Genomic DNA, 22,814 nt, shown 5'->3' with positions numbered 1-22,814 from the left:
ATACGATGTGTTTGCGATCAACGGTTTTGCGTTCAATCCTGATCGCATGTAGCTGTCACACGCAGATACGTCACAAACGATGCCGGATGTGCGTCACTTACAACTTGACCCCAACGACGGATTGTGAGATATATTGAAGCGTGTGTAGCGGGCTTTAAGGTCGTAAAAGAGTTGACTACTACAGGAAAATACCAATTTAATGCTGGACTTTCTTCTACTTTTAATGCTAAGAGGTTTCAATGAAATGGACAGCTTGTACAAATCAGCAGGAGGTGAACGGGAGGGTCATCTGTCCGCCATCAACAGTATTCTGTCTTCCTGCAAAGGATGAAACACGACAACCAGGTTACACATAAGATGTATTCAGCTTGACAGTATAAACCAATGCTATTTTTTCAGTAACGATTGAAAAAGCTCTTATTTTTGTGTCAAATACAGAGCATAGCAATAGTTTTATACAGCAGATACAGCAGATATAACAAGTATAGATCAAAGTCTTACCGTGGTGAGAGCACATACATATCCGTAACCACAATTACTGCTAAACTCCTGTTTAGTATTTCTCTGAATGTATCACCCACACCATCTTTCAATCACATATTCCCAAAGTTCATGAAAAGTGATCTCTCACCTATCGCTGGAGATCGTTCTAGAGACCCCCACGATGGATGAAAAACTGCAAAGTAGCGGAGTTATATTTACTTTATTTACCCATATTTTTTGGATTATAAGAAACACTTTTCTTTCTAAAAATTGTGGGGGGGATGAGGAGTGCATCTTATAAGCTGAATGTAGCTTACCATGGGGTGGTGGAGAATGGTGACATGAGGCAGGGGCAATGCTGCGAGCTGTGGACTGTGCACTGCGCTGTGGGCAGTGAGGCAGGGGTCATCCTAAAAATGTCGGCAGTGCAGGCTTCAAATAATGGCACCCAGAGTCGGCGCGTGCGCAGATTGAGCTCTCGGCTCAAGAATTCATCTGCGCATGCACCACCTCTGGCCCAGTGATCTCCCAGCAGCTGACTTAAGTAAGTGGCGCCTGGAGGTAACGCGTGTGCAGATGAGATCTCGGCTCATTATTGAGATGATAGCTGAATCCGAGCACACGCTGACCATTGCCGATTTTTTAAACTTTACTTTGTTGGATTTCAAAGCCTAAACATCCGAGCTGACCACTAAGGCCAGAATCACACTTGCTAGTGCCTCGCGTGTAACTCGCGCGAGTCTCTCATGGTAGAACCCGGCATGGCCGCACACTATGCATACAGGAGCGTCTGAGCTGCATAGAGATACATGCAACCGACCCGCTCCTGTCAGGGGAGTGTGTGGCCAAGCCGGGTTCTACCATGAGAGACTCGCGCGAGTTACACGCGAGGCACTAGCAAGTGTGATTCTGGCCTAAAGGTATGTATAGAATCAGCCTGATAGTGCCAGTACTGCACTGGCTTTAGGTTATATACAAAAATCCTGGTGATTGATTAAAAAATTAAAGAAAAATGCACCACATTTTAAAAATCTTATTGATTTTGCTGTTGATGTAAAATGCTGCTTTTTTCCTTACACTAAGATAAGATGAAAAAATGCAGCAAAAACGCAAAGAGTGAACAAGTCCCTCTGTTCAGTCATTCATCCACTGCAGCTCTGCCACTCCAGTGATCACTGCTGGTTCTGCAATGATAACATCATGTCCATCAGTCATGTGAATGCTGTAGATGGAGACTAATCTGAGAGGTCATCTACCATAGATGCAAGTGTAACTGCTTAGGCCATTGATTGCATGCAGTGGTCAAGTGGCCGATGGACAAGATGTTTTTAATGCAAACTATTGAATGTCAGGCAGTCATCACTGCAAGACTGGCAGAAATCACTTGAATGGCAGTGCTAGATTGACCAACTTTTCGAAAATCGTGGAAAACCCTTTAGGCGTAGTTAGACGGCTCTAAACATGGCTGATGATCGCATTGCAATGTTCAGACTGTTGAGCGGCTCTCCTGACCCAAGCGTGATAGCTCCATAGAAATACATGAAGCTGACATGCTCGATTCAGGAAAACCGCCGGCCAGTCTGAGCATTGCCATACGATCCGTTGTCCATCTTATACGGCTGTCTCACTTCGCCCTTATTGGTTATTTACTCTGTGCCTAGTTGTTTCCTCACGTTCTGCCTCCTGGTGCCTCAGTCATTGCCCTAAAACAAGACTCAAAAAACCTAAAGATGCATGGATAGTGTTGTAAGCCTCTTTCACATGTTCATGAAAAACCATGCACGTTTTTCATGGACGTGTCAGAGGTTGCGTTTTGCCCTCCGTGAGCTGTGTTTATGGCCTATGTGTGTTCTCCGTTATAACACACGGAGAACGGGAACTTTCTGCTCACCTGTCCCTGGCATCGCTGTCCGTGGTGCTGATATTCGGTCTCCGGTCCTGCCGACTCCCCGCTGCTACTGCTTCCGGCCGCAGTGAAGTGAATATTCAATGATCATAATGAGCGGCGGTCGGAAGCAAGTGACAGCAGCGGCAGAGACTGCAGGGCTGGAGAAGGTGAGTAAAGTTTTTTTTTTATTTTCTCAAACATTTGTGTTTTCTCCGGCGCGTGTCACACGGAACACCTCCGTGTGGTCCGTTTGCGTTCTGTGTGACACCTGTGATGCCGGAAAAAAACGGACATGTTGACGTGTGGAGCACACGGACATACGTATGCTCCACGCGTACACACGGTCCATGGCAGAAAACGCACGTGAGCGCAGACCCATTGATTTTAATGGGTCTACGTGTGCCCGTGTCTCCGATACGTGAGAAAAAGGACCAAACATGTACCGGAGACAAGGACGTGTAAAAGAGGCCTTATAGACAAGTTCTTATATTCGAGAAGAGATGTAATTTTTTTAAGAAAAGGTCACCATTTGCATAAGCTATGACCACAAACATATCTATGTTCCAATCACAAGTTGTGCATATATCATTTATAACATCTCGAAATTGATAGAGACCCCATTCAGGGTTTATTATTATAGTTAAGAAAGCACACAAGCATTGAGAAGATTACTACTGCTATGAGGAATACTATTGCTGCCTGTTTATCCAGAATTATTTTTAGGCTAAACACTAGAATAAACACACAGTCTCCGAAAAACCCAGGAAGGCACCCTAAAATACAGACCCAGAGCGGGCCCTGAGATATCCCTCAAATATATACAAACCTTGCACTATATTGTCTGTAACCTTGTACAGATTCCAGAATAAAGACCAAACCAGACACTTAAGTAAACACAGACACAGACCCGACCCCAAAATAAATCCAGACACCAGATCAGACTTCTGAAGATAACACAGATGTCAGATTTACTATAAACTCCAGCACAGACTCCCTGCTTACATCCATACCTCTGACCAGACCCCAGAAGTGAAGACCACTGAATAGCTATGGACCCTACAATTAAACATAATAAATATAGACCACCTAAATAAGTACAGCTTAAAAAAATAAACACATACTTCAGACAAGGCCATAGACTACAGATCCATGAGTACATCCTGTGCTATCTACGGTAAGAATATATATATATGAACGGTAACCTATATACAGTATATATATTATATATGTTATCGTTCATTGTAATCCCACTATAATTATAGTGATATTAATTTAAAAATAAATAAATACATTTAAAAAAATGGAAAGTTAGTATATGTCACAGAAACAAGTTTCAACCTTTTTTACTTATATTTTGTATTTTCCTTTATTGCTGCTGCTCTCTGAGTTCCCATCTTACATTTGTGAGCAGCAATGGCCAAACATGCAGGGCACATGCCTCAGATATCTATCTGGGTGCCCGGCATATCCAGTGTCATAATATAATGGTAAAACAGGACAAATCTATAAAGATGTATGGCATTATCGTAACTTGTAAAGGGAACAAGAGCTACCACTCCACCTGATCCCTGTTCAGAAATGACCCCCTGCTGTGATCAGTTGATTAAAATGGATCTTTTGAGGGAAAGCTGACACTACAGCAGACAGGATGGCACCAGATTCCAGTTATGAATATTGTTTCTTTGTGATCGTTGTTATTTTCAATAGTTATGGAAACACATTTTTGACATAGGGACAAATGAAATACATGTTTTTGCATTGCGGTGCAGCCGGACGATCAGCCACAAATTAATATCAGCCAGATGGATGTGTGTCGCCCTGGGCAAGCCAGGGGACACAGGTCACAACACCACCACACCCCACACTCCAGGTAGGCACATCTGCTAACCAGAAATCCTTGTTGCCTTCCTCCAGGAGTCTGTTGATGCACACCAGGGGGTGGGCCAGGCGGTTGGCTCCGCCCACCAAGGAGCTCACAGCTCTGGAGGCAGGAAGTGTCAGGCAGATTAGCCCAGGCAGGGCTCGAGTGTAGATAGCCCCGGGCAGGGGAAGAGTGAAGTCCAGTGAAGGGCTAGAGTAAACAACCAAGAAGTGAAAGTGGAGGAAAGAAAAGGAGTAAAGGAGGAAAGCAAGAAGAGGTGACAGAGCAGAGAGTGTGCAACGCCTGAGAGCCCAGCTTTGTGTAGGGCTAGAACAGCAAGGTCGGCGACGGCGGTGACTGTCCGGAGGGGGACCGTTTGGAAGTTCCTGGAAGGACCCCGTTGGCTGTGTGCCCGGTGGTCTGGAGCAGTGTTCCGAAGGACAGTCAGCACCAGGGCAGGGGCCTCTCGGACCCCGGCAAGGCTAGGAGTCGCCAAATTTGCCGAATCCGTCAGTGAAGGGGACGTAGATCCTCCAGCAACCAAGTCCCGATTGACGGCAACAGCCCGACCATTACAGGGGAGACACCGCCACCGCCAGGGCACCAGTTTCCCCAGGGCCAGCGCCTGCGGGCAAAGTGTAGAGCTCCTCCGGCCCAGATTGCAGTCGGGGAGCGGGTAACCGGAGGGAATCCACCGCTACCATCAGTCAACACAGGTGCAAGGAAGAGAGACATCACCGTCACCTACCGGGAGTGCAGGTGCAGCCGTCTGTGGGACCGTCCTACCAGCCGTTTGGTTTACCGTACAAACTGTGTCCAAGTCTCAGGCTGAGTGAGTACCACAGTGCCGCAAGGCACAGCGCTGCCCCCGCGTCCCTGCGCCCTCCAGGCCCTACACTTTACATCTCTTCACTGGGCCCCGGGATCACCAACCCCTACCCACGGAGGGGCAACACAACACCTGGCTGCTCCGCATCACCATCCCCGGGACCCCCACACTGAGCAGCGGTGGTGCAATCACCACAACCGTGGGTGGCGTCACGAACTATAACAATCCCCACACCCAACAAACACCCCCCCTTCACTCACGGGCGAGGAGTGTCGCTCGAGAAACCCCGGGATCCGGCCCACCGCTCGAGCCACCACTGAGCAGCTGCCGGACCCAAGCAGAAGGGGTGAGCGCGGTGTGCTGACACCCTCCTCCCCGCCCGCGACAACTTGGCGTCACGAACAGGATCTTACCGCTCTGCCGTCTGGTAGAGGTGCGCCTTGTTACCGCCGGAGGTATCCGGCAGAAAAATTTCAGAAGCCGCCATCTTTGGCGCGAAAAGTTCCCGCTCGAGCGTCTTCTCGAGCAGTAGAGGCGCGAAGGCCAAAACGCCGCCCCGAGAGAGGAGGGGCCGGAAAGAGCTAAGGGGGACGCGATGGCGGCTGGCGGAATGTAGTCGCCGCTATAAAAGCAGGGACGCCAGGACCTTGCCAGAAAACCGTTCCTGGAAGCAAACAGCAAAGACACCATGTGGATGCCGTCCCGAAACACCGTGGCCCCCGCACCGGGAACCGCAGCGTGGGTGGAAATCCGGACCGCGCAGCTCCATCTAAGGCTGCAGGTCAAGATGCAGCTCCTCTTGGAGGAGTGGGAGACCGACATGGCGGACGTTATAGCCACCGTGCGGAGACGCGAGGAGGAAGCGGAGGAAGGGAGGGTGAGTGACCCACGCCCCTATGTCCCGGAGGGACCGGTCGCTGCGGCTGAGGGACCCGGTCCAAGCCCTCTCCCCCCGTTGCCTCCTTCGCCACCCGTCTCGGAGGCCGTGACCCCGCCACTAGGCCCGCTACCACCGCAACCGGTAGCGATACCCAGCCCGTCCGCCCCAGCGGACCGACCTGTAGCCGGAGTCCGTAGCAAACCGGAGGCATTGCCTTGGAAGGCCCCGAAGATTGTGCCAGAGACAGTCCCCGAGCAGTTCCCTGAGCCGGAGCCGATGACCCGCTCCGAGCAGAAGGTCCAGTTGCGGAAAGCCCCTGTGCCCATCCCCCACACCTCGGCTGAGGTGGCGCCGGGTTGCTGCTGCAAGGCAGCGCCCAAGGCCATGACACCGCGGGATACGCTACCCACCTTCCTGACAGTGGGTAACGTGCTGGATGTCCCGCGGGGCTCAACCCGTGCGCCGGAGCTGGCAGCAGCGCCATACTGGGACAGGGAGCCGACAAAGCTGGGCCTGGAGATCGCGGAGAGGGAGCGAAGGAAAGCCGAGCTGGTGGCCCGAGCCATTCGGGAAAAGGAGAACCTGCGGCAAGCGACCTTCCGTGTCCGGGGCCCGTTCTACGAGGGGCAGGTGCGGCGCTTTGATGTCCGCCGGGGCTACGGATTCATATACGAACCGGGCCTGGAGGCCGAGGTGTTTGTGGCCCGGCGGGACGTGAATGCCCATCTGCCCGAGGAGCATCCTGGCCGCAATCTAATACCGGGAGATATGGTGCGGTATACTCGGCACTGCGGAGAGAGGGGGTGGTTTGCCCTGGATGTGAAGCTTAGGGGCAGCCCGGAGAGCAAGGTGAGCTCTGCACCCCCTCCCTCGGATGAAGCAGCAGGAGGACCGGAGTAGGGCAATGGATGCCCGCAGCACCGTCCCCGTGGGGACCACCAGAAGTTTGTTGTCAGTTTGAAAAAGTTTAAAAGTTTGAAAGTTTTGCCAATAATGAAAATGATTACACCGAAGAAGTAACCTGATTTGTTTGTTGATTTGCAACCGGCTGGAGCCGGCACCGTTGTCCCCGTGGGGACCGTTTAAAAATGCATGGGAACTATCCATGGACAAGCCCGTGAACTCTGCAGGGCAACCACAAAAGTTAGTGGCTTGTAAATATGTTGGGTACCGTTACCGTTTTCCGCAATGCCGCCTCCGGAGAGGCAGGTTGGAGGGAGGGCCCTGAGCAGAGCAGGCCAGGGCCCAGCCACCAAAGGAACCGGTGGCTACCCTCTGGAGGGAAGGACAGATCCCGCTCGGGTACCGTGTGCTGGACTGTGGGTCAAGGGGTGCTGCCTGGGTTTTAGGGGCAGCATCAGGGCCAGGTTACTTGGGTGGGAGAGCGCGGAAACCGTAACCGTATACCGTTGAAACGTTAAAAGAAAATGTGCCTCCCGTCTTGGGAAGATTTATTAAAAATGTCATTTATTGTTTGTTTAACCCTGTTATCCCCTTTTTACAGAAAAATAAAACCGGTGTAGGACGGCAGCCCGCGGATGGTCTGCATTTTGCTAAGGGGGAATGTGTCGCCCTGGGCAAGCCAGGGGACACAGGTCACAACACCACCACACCCCACACTCCAGGTAGGCACATCTGTTAACCAGAAATCCTTGTTGCCTTCCTCCAGGAGTCGGTTGATGCACACCAGGGGGTGGGCCAGGCGGTTGGCTCCGCCCACCAAGGAGCTCACAGCTCTGGAGGCAGGAAGTGTCAGGCAGATTAGCCCAGGCAGGGCTCGAGTGTAGATAGCCCCGGGCAGGGGAAGAGGGAAGTCCAGTGAAGGGCTAGAGTAAACAACCAAGAAGTGAAAGTGGAGGAAAGAAAAGGAGTAAAGGAGGAAAGCAAGAAGAGGTGACAGAGCAGAGAGTGTGCAACGCCTGAGAGCCCAGCTTTGTGTAGGGCTAGAACAGCAAGGTCAGCGACGGCGGTGACTGTCCGGAGGGGGACCGTTTGGAAGTTCCTGGAAGGACCCCGTTGGCTGTGTGCCCGGTGGTCTGGAGCAGTGTTCCGAAGGACAGTCAGCACCAGGGCAGGGGCCTCTCGGACCCCGGCAAGGCTAGGAGTCGCCAAATTTGCCGAATCCGTCAGTGAAGGGGACGTAGATCCCCCAGCAACCAAGTCCCGATTGACGGCAACAGCCCGACCATTACAGGGGAGACACTGCCACCGCCAGGGCACCAGTTTCCCCAGGGCCAGCGCCTGCGGGCAAAGTGTAGAGCTCCTCCGGCCCAGATTGCAGTCGGGGAGCGGGTAACTGGAGGGAATCCACCGCTACCATCAGTCAACACAGGTGCAAGGAAGAAAGACATCACCGTCACCTACCGGGAGTGCAGGTGCAGCCGTCTGTGGGACCGTCCTACCAGCCGTTTGGTTTACCGTACAAACTGTGTCCAAGTCTCAGGCTGAGTGAGTACCACAGTGCCGCAAGGCACAGCGCTGCCCCCGCGTCCCTGCGCCCTCCAGGCCCTACACTTTACATCTCTTCACTGGGCCCCGGGATCACCAACCCCTACCCACGGAGGGGCAACACAACACCTGGCTGCTCCGCATCACCATCCCCGGGACCCCCACACTGAGCAGCGGTGGTGCAATCACCACAACCGTGGGTGGCGTCACGAACTATAACAATCCCCACACCCAACAAACACCCCCCCTTCACTCACGGGCGAGGAGTGTCGCTCGATCGAGAAACCCCGGGATCCGGCCCACCGCTCGAGCCACCACTGAGCAGCTGCCGGACCCGAGCAGAAGGGGTGAGCGCGGTGTGCTGACACCCTCCTCCCCGCCCGCGACAGATGCAGTTGTTTATGCCATGCAATGACTAATATCTCTGGAAAGCAAAAAATATGACATTAATATCTTCCACCTGGGACCTCTCAGGAGGCAGATATCTTTAAGACCAGGGATCTCATAAATTTTGGGACCTGAACTGCCTCCCATTAACGAGCCTCCATCTGATGTCACCAAAGGGAGGTATGTGGGTATGGTTTTTGTTTTTTTTGCTGATAAAATCAGTTTTTGAACAATATCATTGTTCAGTGCTGGAAGATACAGATTGCTGTAGGATTGTTCCATTTTCAAATGGAAAGCATCTCTTCATAAAATAATTGCACTATTTCTGCGACTACAGGTCTACTACTCTTCTTTTGTTTATATCTTTTATTTTATGTGAATGTATATACTGTATTGTTTTGTCTCCATTTTAATAATATCTTTTGTATATTTTTATAAACAATGCCTACTTTTCGGATTAAATATATAAAAGTGAATAGTTATTCACTTAAATGTAAATGTAAAGTAATGCACCTAGGACGGAGTAATCCTATAGCTGCGTATACATTAAATGGAAGTAAACTCGGGACTACAGAACAGGAGAAGGACTTGGGTATTCTCATTACAAATAAGCTGAGCAGCAGCACTCAATGTCAAGCAGCAGCTGCTAAAGCAAACAAGATTTTAGGGTGTATAAAAAGAGAGATTAGATCCCGTGATCCCAACGTATTGTTACCCTCTATAAATCACTTGTAAGGCCACATCTGGAATACGGGATCCAGTTTTGGGCTCCACATTTTAAAAAGGACATTCAGAAGTTAGAGTCAGTTCAAAGGCGGGCAACTAGACTATTACAAGGAATGGAAGGCCTCCCATATGATGACAGGTTGAAAAAGTTAGATATGTTTAGCTTAGAAAAAAGACGTCTCAGAGGAGATCTCATTTATATGTATAAATACATGTGTGGTCAATATAAAGGACTGGCACATGACTTATTTCTTCCAAAGACAGTACTAAGGACCAGGGGGCACTCACTGCGAGTGGAAGAAAAGCGATTCCGACACCTAAATAGGAAAGGGTTCTTTACAGTTAGAGCGGTCAGACTGTGGAATACACTACCACAAGAGGTAGTAATGGCAGATACTATAACAGCTTTTAAAAAAGGGCTGGATGATTTCCTCAGTACACAAAACATTGTTGGTTATAAATGACTTAGTGACTAAATGTAGAACTGGTGGAGGAAGGTTGAACTAGATGGACCTAGGTCTTTTTTCAACCTAAGTAACTATGTAACTAATTGTCAAGCTGCCACCAGGGGTAGCCGGAGCTCTGCAGCAGAAGACACTACACAGAGCAACAAGAACCAGGAAGTAGATACACAGTGTGTGCTTGTACACTGCCTCACAGCACAGCTGGGGAGCAGAGCTGCGGGGCATGTGAGGAATGGTCAGGCAGGCTGGGTCAAACACAGTACGGGCAGAAGGAGGACCAGAGGAAAAAGCAGAAGCGGAGTCGAGGTCAGGCCGAGGTCAGTACCAGAGGAAGCAACCGAGTGGAGAGGTAGGAGAGGGGACAGAGGAATGGGGGAACGACTAGGGAACGGAACGCAGACCGGGCACGGGGGCACAGACGGATCAGGATAACACAGGACCAGCAATCACAGGCAAAGCAGCACTAAGCTTATAGCCGGCGCAGGTTCACTGGAGATGTCAGTTTCTAAAGCATCCAAGCTCCGGAAGTGAGGCTCAAGAGAAGGCTCCGCCCCCTAGCCACGTGGACAGGGAGGCAGAACCGTGACAGTTATGTTCCTGTTGCTCTACAAACCGTGTCTTTGAAGCCATGTGAGCCCAAGCATTACAAGAAATGATTGTTGTCCAATCGGCCTGTGTAAAGGACTGGAGGCGGCAGCTTGTTTTTCTTTAGTTATTACGGAAGTATATATATATTCCATGTATTGGATTCAAATGTTTATATACTATATGTTCACTGTGAATGTGCCCAATGACTGGCTTATTAGCAAAATTATCCTTCTCCTCATCCATCAATCATCAGACAATTGCAGATTGTTCTGATGATTGGGTGCAGCGGAGTGCTTGTCTGTGACAATTTGTTGGCAGAGGTGCAATATCTGTCTGATCTCCCCAACTAGCCCCTGACAAATTGGGGGCAGCGATGTCGTATCTACTTGATCTCCCCTCGCAATATATATGTGTTATCTTTCATTTAAATCCCACCTACAATGATAGTGATACTGCTTATTTAGAAAAAATGGAAAGTTAGTATATGCCTTGGAAACAAGTTTCAACCTTTTTTTAATTTATAGTCTTTATTTTCCTTAAAGGGAATCTGTCACCAGATGGTTTCCACCTAACCTGAGAGCAGCATAACGTAGGGACAGAGATCCTGATTCCAGCAGTGTTTCACTTACTAGGCTGCTTAGTGTAGTTTTCATAAAATCACTGTTTAATCAGCAGCAGATTATCATTAAAGGACTACTTGGCCTGCTGCCAGATAGTCCAGCATATTCATGAGCTTGATATAACTGCTACGTCTGCAGCAGAGAAAACATTGACTTTATCAAAATGACAGCAAATAGCTCAGTAACTAACACAACGCTGGAATCAGGATCTCTGTCTCTACATTATGCTGCTCTTAAATGAGGTAGCAAAAACATGGTGACAGATTCCCTTTAACTGCTGCTCTGCTCTGAGTTCCCCATCTTTTATTTGTGAGAGGAAAAGGCATGGCTAGCACCAAACATGCAGGGCAGATGCCTTAGATATCTTGCTGTGTGCCCTGCATTTCCAGGGAGTGCAACTGTGAATTCTTTCAGCTTCTTTAAGTTTAGATTAGGAAGACATATAAAGGGCAGGATTACTTTAAGAGGCAAAAAGGGCTTTATTAGTTGGGAGGGAGCACATTGAGGCATTATTAGTTTCTGTGGGGTGTTCAGGGGTCATTATTTCTTCCTAGAGATCAGACAAGTCTAGAGAAGTTCATTATTTGTCACGGTGTGACTGCATGGTAGTAAGGTACAGGGGGATCCTATACTGTCACTCATGCTAAGGACCCCTAAGCTATCCCTAACCTCAGGGGTACCCCTGATAAGTACCATGCCTGACCAGAGCTAATCTGTTCTCCCCAGGATAAAAAGGGACAGGAGTATGATAGCAACACAAATTTAGACTGACAGGTGAAAAAAAACAAAACTCAGACACACTGCAAAATCACAGGAGTAAATAGAAACTAAGGAAAAAAGAAAGAGAAGTAAGGCAGCAACAAAAGGACAACAAGGGTTAACACCACAACCGCTCACAGCAATAAGGCACAACAACCTCAAGTAAGCCTGCAACAAACTACCTCTCAAGATCAGCATAAATAAACTATAGCTGGCATTAACAGAAATGTTCAGCCAGCATATATAGGAGAGGTGTGAATGTGACTGGCTCTCTCATAGCATGTGACCAAAAGAGATTAACAAGCAGCTCATCAGAGATTAACTGTTGCTAGTCTGCCAATGAACTAGCACTATGTGCTCTGATCACAGACATCAGAAAGGTTAGAAGGCAGAGTGCAAGAATCTGTATTTTCCAAAGATTCTGGCGCCACCATGACAGTCTGCGATGCTTGCAAAATCCTCCCTGTGACATTATTATTGTGTGGACCACTAATTTTGCGTGTTTGTCACTAATATTTTTAGAGGACATTATGTAGAAACAAAGAAAGGGACCTGATGAGACATCTCTAGAATTCTGCATTAGTAGGGAGAGATTTACATAGTGTATATATTACAGTTTACATCTGGGGCAGATTTAAGAAGGATTAATTAAATTAGAATACGGTACCTCTTTTAGCTATATATACTTAAAAAAAAAACTTATTCTAGGAAATATACATTTAGTATTCAGAGATACACAAGCTGAAAAAATGGACTGCTGGTTAGATCATATAAATAATATATTTTTACTATGTGGAGTTTGGATGTTTGTAATTTGCAAGCCAGGATTGCTGGGATCACCATTGCATAGACTATTATGGAAATTGTCCAGAAAGTATAAATTCCTTCCTTTGTATTCTGATTGCTCAAAGCTATAAAATGCAATAGTTGATTTTGTGTTCTATAATGTGAATGGAAATCTGTTTTTCATTTATAATATGAGTTTATCTTCTCTTCCTTTCTCTATGCAACCCACGGTAGTTGCCGCATCGTAAACCGGAATGATTGACTGCGCAATGATTAGCTGCATCGGGCTGGATATAGACTTTATTAAAAACACAAGTGAGTGGTTTAAATGTCTGCAGAGAATCCTGGATAGATGCAAACCGATGCTGAAGGAATAATTAAGTATAGGCTAATTTATCTCACTTTAGTCAAAGGCTACGTCCTCTCTCATGCTAAACGCTTAAACAGTTGAATATTGCTTTGATAAGTCCTCTCGAGAGAGGGAGATGGTGGTAAGATACCTTGGCGAGCAGAGCATAAATCATATTCCTTATGTTAGGGGCAGGTTACTGTTTTCGACTTGGTTTTAATCAGCATACCTGTCTAAAGCCAGATTTCCCCTTGCCGGGAGCAAAGTATTTTCACAAACCTCTCCTTTCAGATAAATGAGAGAACATATGTGACTATATTATTATAGTCTTTAACCTTTCTTCTTCTTTCTCTTGACATTCTATAGTGAAGGAAATGCTAATCTTTTTGTCCAAGGGTTCCAGACCACTTTCTGGCTTTCTTTTTTGCAGGTCTGTCACTTCCATTTTCTTTCACATTCAAAGCGAGTACCGGTACACATCTCTACATCTCTTTAGAAAACAATCTGCCAAGTAAGTATGAAGTGTCACCAGACAATAAGGCTTTGCCGGAACAATTGCTGCCGAGACAACTCCAAAGATGGGATCTCTAATGAAAGTCAGACGTGTGTACTCCGCAGCCCTGCAAGTGTTTATTTGTCTTTTTAGACGTTAACTCTTTTCACCTTTTCAGCGTTTAATATCCCCGCTATGGAAAGCACCTTTGTCTGTTACAGGATTAGTTCCTTTTTTATACTGATAAATCTCTAATCTTGTAAGAAAAAAGCCACTTACTTGTGAAGTACAAAGCCAGAATAAAGCTTTTAAAGTAACATTAGTTTAGAACCAGGCAGAGAAGAGCACCTGTTTAATCTGATTAGCTCATTAGGATTATCCAATTTTTACATTGAATAAAGTTCCTACTGTGTCTGCGCAGATCAATATTATTTATTAATCTCAGGCTTTGGCGTCAAAAACTAAAATAGCATTTCCCGGTGTAAGACTCGGGAGTATTCGTACAATGGGATTAAACATAGAAGAATATGTTGAGTTCACTTGACCTGAATTACCTCTTCTTGAGTGAAAACAGCTCCCTCCACCCTTCCAAAGTCTCTAATGCGGAGATATAGCACGTGGAAAGGTAAGTGATAAGCAGGCTTTACACGCTGCGACATGTCGAGCGTGATAGCACCCGCCCCCGTCGGTGACACGATATGTGGTGATTGCTGCCGTAGCGAACATTATCGCTACGGCAGCGTCACATGCACATACCTGTGCAGCGACGTCGCTGTGACCGGCGAACCGCCTCCTTTCTGAGGGGGCGGTTCGTTCAGCATCACAGCGACATCACAGCAGCGTCACTGAACCGCCGCCCAATAGAAAAGGAGGGGAGGAGATGAGCGGCCGGAACATGCCGCCCACTTCCTTCCATCCTCCTTTTCCGGTGGACACAGGTAAGGAGATGTTTGTCGTTCCAGCGGCGTCACACATAGCGATGTGTGCTGCCGCAGGAATAACAAACAACATTGTTACTGCAGCAGCAACGATAATTGGGAAGAGGGGGGCATGTCACCGATGAGCGATTTTGAACGTTTTTGTGACGATTCAAAATCGCTCATAGGTGTCACACGCAACGACATCGCTAAAGCAGCCGGATGTGCGTCACAAACTCCGTGACCCCAACGAGATCGCTTTAGCGCTTTAGCGATCTCGTAGCGTGTAAAGCCACCTATAGAGACTACTGACATATGTGGCAGTCCATTGCAATGACACTTTGTCCCAAACTCTTCTACTAATTCTGGCATCTGCACAAGTGATGAGCAAGCACTAAAGTGCTCGAATCCTCGTTACTTGAATCAAGAACATCCGACGCTTGGACAGGTTCAATTCGAGTACTGAATATAATGGAAGTCCAAGGGGAATTCGAGCATTTGTTTTGGCAGGCCCAGGTTGAAGGCAGGGGAGGCATGAACAATGCATAGGGAAGACACCTGGACACATCTTTGACTCCCAGGTCACTGCTGACAAATAAATACTGTAAAAATAAAAAAAAAGCATTGGGTCCCCCCCTTTTTAATAACCAATCTGCTTTACTTTATCTGGTTATCAAGATTAGAGGGGAATCCATGCCATTTTTTTAAAATTGTTTATTTATAAATAAATAATTAAAAAAAATGCAGTGTTTCCCCCATTTTTGATGACCAAGGTAAACCAGACAGCTGAGGGCTGGTATTATCAGGCTGGGAAGGCCCATGGTTACTTGGCCCTTCCGAGCCTAAAAATAACTGCCCCAGAATTGGTGCATCAGGCTAATAGATTAATGGGGTTAATGTCTCTGTTGGCATCAACCCCAGGGATTAGTATTAGATAGGCGTCTATCAAGCACCCTGAGGCTCTATCGAGTAACAAACAGTGCCAAGCATGCCACTCATCACTAATCTGCACCAATCGGTATCATTCAGAATGTGAAAAACTGTATATTTGCAGTTAATGGTAGAGTCATATTTCTCAAGTTACAGTAATTAAAAAAACAAAGCTGATCGCTATGGAGTTGTTGCTTTTTTGCACGCAAACCATTGTTCCATGTGGAACTTTAGCCATGTGCTTTGCATACTGGCTATAACGGGTCTGTGTTTTCTCAGTGTAAAGTCTGAGGTGCACATGGACAGCAAATATAATATTTTTGCGTGTGAACAAGCCCTTGCACCTATGTTTTTTAGTTAATTATGTTGCTTTTTTAGTCATTAAGTGTTATTGATAGATTTATTTAATTTAAAGTACAACTATATGGTTCATAGATGTTTTCAAGCTTCATACCTGTTATAATTGACAATAACACTCAAGCTAAGAAATACTGGTTACTGAAACTAAACAAGCAGGGGCTCCAATGAGTTTATGCAGTCAGGAATCTAAGAGAAAAACAACTAAATCTGAATGGAACCCTGAATCAGATCGCACTTTAATATGGAATAATTAGTTTAGATTTTCTGTAGAAATTATTCTCAAGAAAAATTGCTAAAACAGTATCAAAATGATAAATGCATAATTTACTATACGTTATAACTGATTTATCTTAAATTGTGCCCTTTAAAAACAATAGAACCCTTTAAGGGAATCTTTCATGTGATTTAGTAGTACAATACTAAAGTTTTCTTTCAATAGAGCTTAAAGAGACCTTTCAGAATCAGTACATTTTATAGCTCTCCCTCTTCCGGTTATCTTGTTGTAAACTCTGTAGAATTCAGTGTGACATAGTAGCTAGTCAAGCATATGTAAATACAAACTGCATATTCACTGCTCCCTCCTCCCATCTCTCAGTGCTGGCATCAGTGATTGTAAATCTGAACTGAATTGGCATTGCTGACCCACCCATACTCCTACCCACCTCTCAGCAGTGATAGCATATGCACTAATAGGTTGTATTTACATATGCTTGACTAGCTACTAGTCACACTATGGGGCTTAAAACAAGAAAACGTAAAGCTATAAAACTTACTGATTCTGAAAGGTTTACTTAAGCCCTATTTAAAAATAACATTAGTATTATACTACAAAATCACCTGACAGATTCCCTTTAAGTAAAGGAGTCAGAATTTCTAATTCTCAGCATTTAAAGGGAACCTGACACCAGTTTTTTGCCCTATAAGCTGTGGCCACCACCACTAGGCTCTTATGTACAGCATTCTAACATGCTGTATATAAGAGCCCAGACCACTGTGTACAACATAAAAAACACTTTATAATACTCACCTAACGGTCACGCTGCGGTGGATGTGGCTCAGATGGGCGTCTTCGTTCTCCGCTGCTGGTGCCTCCTCTTTTGGCCATCTTTGTCCTCCATCTTCTGAAGCCGCGGTGCATGACGCGTCCGACGTCATACACACTCGCCGGCATTCAGGTCCTTAGCAGGCGCACTTTGATCTGCACTGAGCAGCGCAGATCAAAGTATTGAAGTGCGCATGCGCGGGATCGGCAAGTGTGTATGACGTAGGCGCGTCATGCACCACGGCTTCAGAAGGAGGACGAAGATGGCCGAAAGAGGAGGCGCCGCCACCGGAAGACGAAGACGCCCATCTAAGCCACATCCACCGCAGTGACCGGTTTAGGTGAGTATTATAAAGTGTTTTTTATTTTCTACACAGCGGCCTGGGCTCTTATATACAGCATTCTAACATGCTGTATATAAGAGCCCAGTGATGGTGGCCGCAGCTTATAGGGCAAAAAACTAGTGACAGGTTCCCTTTAAGCTTGGTGGTTGCAGTTCAATTTTAGTAATATAAAACACTTGGAAATTGCAGAATATTACATATGGAAATATTTCCTGAGCAGTCTAGGGATGGGCTGCCTCTTAATGGGAAAGGTGAAAATGTAGAGTTCCTATGGGTAGAGATTATTGGAGGAAGAAAAAGGAAAATACTGATAGGAGTTTATTATAAGTCTCTGAGTTACAGATCAGCAGACCCATGCAAGTTTGAGTCGGCCGGGTTTGGCCGTACTTTAAATAAAAGTTTGACAAACGAGGAAGAAAGCCAGCTCAGCCTTAGAGATGTAGTGGAGAGGAAACACTAAAGGGGGCTTTACATGGTAGCGATATCGCTAGCAATTTCTAGCGATAGCGAGCGTGTAAGTACCCGCCCCCGTCGCGCATGCGATTGTTTGTGATCACTGCCGTAGCGAACATTATCGCTACGCAGCGTCACACATACTTACCTGGTCGGCGGCGTCGCTGTGACTGACGAACAATCCCTCCTTCAAGGGGGAGGGACGTTCGGTATCACAGCGATGTCACCGCAACGTCACTAAGCGGCCGACCAATGAAAGCGGAGAGGCAGAGCTGAGCGTGATGTAAACATCCCGCCCACCTCTTCCTTATGCATTGCGGCCGGCGGCAGGTAAGGAGACGGTCCTCGCTCATGCAATGTCACACATAGCGATGTATGCTGCCGCATGAGCGATGAACCACAACGCTAAACAACCCTTACCGATTTTTGAGTTTGTGACGACCTCTCCATGGTGAACGATTTTCACCATTTTTGAGGTCGCCTAAGGTCGCTGGTAAGTATTACACGCTGCGATATTGTTAATGACGCCGGATGTGCGTCACTAACAATGTGACCCCGACGATAAAACATTAACGATATTGTAGTGTGTAAAAGCCCCCTTTAGTCCGCATGGATAACACCCTAGCTCGGGATGTAGCTTCAGAAGAAACAATGGAAGGATTCCAGAGGAAAAAGCAGGGATAAAATCTTCATGCTTTATTGGAACACATTAAAAGAGTATGACAGCGGCACTGGCACCAACAAGACCCCTCAGGGGGCATATCCAATATGAGGGGCCTTGTTGGTGTCAGTGACACAATCATATTTTTTTAATATGTTCCAATAAAGCTTGAAGGTTTTATCCCTGCTTTTTCTCCTGGAATTCTTCCATTATTTCTTCTTAAATAAAAGTTTGGTTTGGGACTTGTACCAAACTTGACCCTGGACACCGAACCCCATATAAGTAAATAGAGACTCAAACTTGTGTGCTGTAAAATGGCTGTAAAACGGTAGTAGTAAGAACTAGAGGCCTATAAAAGGAAGAAAAACGAGGGTGAATGCCCTGCAAACAAATGCAGATAGGGAGTAAATAAAAAAAATGATGTCGGTCATGGCTTGGACCTTCCCATCCTGATAATACCAGCCCCCAACTGTCAGCTTTACGTTGGCTGTTTATCAAAAATAGGGTGGAACCCACATCAATTTTTTAAATTATTTATTGGGATCCCCTACATTTTTGATAACTACTGTGTTTTTCCAAAAATAAGACCTCCCCCAAAAATAAGCCCTAGCAGGGATTTTCAGCATTTTTGGAGAAAGGCTTAAATATAAGCCCTCCTCCGAAAATAAGCCCTAGTCGCGGATCAATAATGAAGTGTCCCTGCAGCTAAAAAAGTTACAGATACTGCAGGACACTTCATTATAGACAGCGGCACCCGGCAATTACACTCACCTGACACTGAGCAGCAGGACCTGCAGTGATCATGTGGCGCCCTGGACAAGCCAGGACGTCACAGGTACTGCAACAACACACCCCACACCCCGGCTAGGCACATCAAGGTCAAACAAAAATCCTTGTTGCCTCCCTCCAGGGGCTGATGTCCACACCAGGGGGTGGAGCCAGGCGGTTGGCCCCACCGACCGAGGAGTTCACAGTCCTGGAGGCGGGAAAGGAAGTCAGATCAGTTAAGGAAGTGGAGAGTAGTGGAGAAGAGAGTGAAGTGGTAGCGAAGGAGACTGACGGTGTCCAGGTGCGTGGCCCGGGCACATACAGCAAGGTTGGCAGACGGTGGTGACCGTCTGCAGGAGAGGCTGATTGACGTGAACCGTAAGGACCGGGGACGGGCGGTGGCCTGCCGGTACCGGATCGGGGAGCGAAGAGAAGCCAGCACCATTCGTCAGGGCCTACAGACCCCGACCAGGCTAGGAGTCGCCGTAAAACCGGTCAAATCCGTTAGTGAAGGGAACCTCCGGGGTTTCCCAGCAGTCAAGACCCGATTGAAGGCAACAGCTCAAACCGTGAAGGGAAATACAGTCACCGCTAAGGCTACAGTTCCCAGGGCCAGAGCCTGTGAGCAAAAGGGGCTCCCTCAGCCTCCATCCAAGCTGGGGAGCGGGTTACCGGTGGGAAGCCATTGGAACCGTGAACATAACACAGGTGCAGGGAAAGGCAGTCACCGCTAGAGTTGAGCGCGGTTCGCGGTTCGTGGTTCTCCAGTTCTAGGCTCGAGTGATTTTGGGGCTGTTCTTGATCGAACTAGAACTCGAGCTTTTTTGCAAAAGCTCGATAGTTCTAGATACGTTCGAGAACGGTTCTAGCATCAAAAAGCAGGGCTTTTTACAGCTACAGTGTGCAGGAGCCATCGCTGGCAGCCTGCCAGAAGCTGGTAACCAAGATAAACATCGGGTATCCAAGCAAAGCGCTTTGGTTAGTAACCCGATGTTTATCCTAGTTACGTGCAGGAAGCCCACACTTCCCCGCTCAGCTCACTCCGCCCCCTCCTGCCCGCGGCATGTACACATACATACATACACATACACACACACACACACACACACACACACACACACACACACACACACACACACACATGGTCCCGCTCGGCTTACCTGCGGTGATGAAGTCCCGCCATCCCGACCTCAGCGCTGTCATTGTCCTCCATGGCCGCCGCTTGTCACATCACCTCTCGCTTCCGACCCGAGACTGACTAGCGGTGACGTCACGGGCCTCTCGCGATACTTGGTGTGAAGACGCCGGTCATTGAACTCAGTGACAGGGGCTGTCAGTGTGCTGGAGATCAGCGCAGGTAATGTACCTCGCTGACAGCAGCACTTGTCATCCCCTGCAGTGACCTGGGCTGACCCATTGATGTTAGCTCAGGTCACTGCACTGCTCTCCCAGCCAATGGGGAACATCCTGCTCTTCATTGACTGGGACAGTGTGGATCGTTATGGCAACCCCTTGGATTACACCAGACCTGGATTTGTTTTTCATTCTAATAAATTGGTTAAAGAGGGAATGTTTTGGGGAGTGTTTTTTCAAATAAAAATGTGTTTGTCGTCTATTTTTTTTATTACTGACTGGGTTGGTGATGTCGGGTATCTGATAGATGCCTGACCTCACCAACCACAGGGCTTGATGCCAGGTGACATTACACATCTGGTATTAACCCCATATATTACCCCGTTTGCCACCGCACCAGGGCGCGGGATGAGCTGGGGCGAAGCACCAGGATTGGCGCATCTAATGGATGCGCCACTTCTGGGGCGGCTGCGGCCTGCTATTTTTAGGCTGGGGAGAGTCCAATAACCATGGACCTCCCTAGTCTGAGAATATCAGGCCCCAGCTGTCTGCTTTACCTTGGCTGGTGATCTAATTTTGGGGGACCCCTACGTGTTTTTTTTTTTTTAATTATTTATTTAATTTAAAATAACAGCGTGGGGTGCCCTCAGTTTTGGATTACCAGCCAAGGTGAGGTTGCCAGATGTGGTCTGCAGGCTGCAGCCGTCTGCTTTACCCTAGCTGGCTACAAAACTAGGGGGAACCCTACGTCATTTTTTTTTTCATTTTTTTGGCTAAATACAAAGCTAAGCACCCCTTAGTGCCACATGAAAGGCACCAAAGGGTGCTCCACTTTTTCTCCACTTTTTATCCATTTTTTCTCCACTTTTTCTCCACTTTTTCTCCACTTTTTCACCATTTTTTTCTCCACTTTTTATCCACTTTTTCTACATTTTTTTCTCCATTTTTTTCTCCACTTTTTCTACATTTTTACTCCACTTTTTCTCCATTTTTTTCTCCACTTTTTCTCCACTTTTTCTCCACTTTTTCTCCACTTTTTCACCATTTTTTTCTCCACTTTTTATCCACTTTTTCTACATTTTTTTCTCCATTTTTTCTCCACTTTTTCTACATTTTTACTCCACTTATTCTCCACTTTTTCTCCATTTTTTCTCCACTTTTTCTCCACTTTTTCTCCATTTTTTTCTCCACTTTTTCTCCACTTTTTCTCTCCATTTTTTCTCCACTTTTTCTCCATTTTTACTCCACTTTTTCTCCACTTTTTCTCCATTTTTTTCTCCACTTTTTCTCTACTTTTTCTCCACTTTTTCTCCATTTTTTTCTCCACTTTTTCTCCACTTTTTCTCCATTTTTTCTCCACTTTTTCTCCATTTTTACTCCACTTTTTCTCCACTTTTTCTCCACTTTTTCTCCACTTTTTCTCCATTTTTTCTCCACTTTTTCTCCACTTTTTCTCCACTTTTTTCTCCACTTTTTCTCCACTTTTTCTCCACTTTTTCTCCATTTTTTCTCCACTTTTTCTCCACTTTTTCTCCACTTTTTCTCCACTTTTTTCTCCACTTTTTCTCCACTTTTTCTCCACTTTTTCTCCACTTTTTATCCACTTTTTCTCTGTTCTTTTTCTATGGTCAGTCTACCCATTAGTTCTGCCATGCATACTGTAGCTCTACACCTACTGCACATGTTACTTTATGATTGACATCTCTTTCGTACCAGAGCTGTCTAAGCCTACTCTGACCCCATATTTGTCATTACTATATTGTCCTTGTACTGTATTATGACATTTGTATCATGTGTTTCATTTCTTGCTGTGTTGCAATTTTTTTGCTGCATCCCAATTGTACCTCTACATTGTTCGAGTTTATGTTATTGTTCTCTCACTCTTATGTGATACTGATTATTGTCATTTTTCATGATTACAAGCAGATAAGTCCAATCTGACGAAGGCTCAGGCCGAAACGTCATTTGTAACTTGTTTTGGACAAAAACATATATGCTTATGAAAATTTTTTTTTCTTAATACGGACCAATAAAGAGTGATTTTGCATTACTATCCGTTGTGACTTACTGACTTAGTCTGGGAGATTTAGAGTGCCGAGGTTACTCACTAATTTTATCTATTATTACCTCTGAGCACCTATATACCAGTGAGCAGAGCTTCCTCTACAGTATTTCTCCTGATTAGGCATGCCCTTACCTCATGAGCAGGGCATTGCAGCTTTGATAGCAACCATTACGACATGGACTCTGCTACTGTGGACCCGGGGAGAGTGAGTGCAGATTCATTGCACCCACACTCCTCACATGAAGGGTCCGCACTCCTAGAAAATGGGGGATACGTTCCCTGAGTGTCTCCCCCCCCCGATATTCTAGACGGTCCAGAGTCGTCGTGGGACCCCTTTATTTTTTTTCTTACAATAAATTG

At 46.7% G+C, this 22,814-nt stretch overlaps 1 long non-coding RNA gene across 1 annotated transcript in view; it reads right to left on the bottom strand.

Moving 5' to 3' along the window:
* Positions 1-247: 247 nt before the first annotated feature.
* Positions 248-22,814, bottom strand: part of LOC142311568 (uncharacterized) — a 104,600-nt gene continuing 82,033 nt past the window's right edge. Inside the window, exon 3 of the long non-coding RNA XR_012754281.1 lies at positions 248-318. This is a non-coding gene — a long non-coding RNA (uncharacterized LOC142311568). The remainder of the gene's footprint in view (positions 319-22,814) is intronic.

Source organism: Anomaloglossus baeobatrachus, chromosome 1, assembly GCF_048569485.1.
Source record: "Anomaloglossus baeobatrachus isolate aAnoBae1 chromosome 1, aAnoBae1.hap1, whole genome shotgun sequence".
Classification (NCBI taxonomy): domain Eukaryota; kingdom Metazoa; phylum Chordata; class Amphibia; order Anura; family Aromobatidae; genus Anomaloglossus; species Anomaloglossus baeobatrachus.
This window is presented reverse-complemented; position numbering and strand designations above follow the sequence as displayed.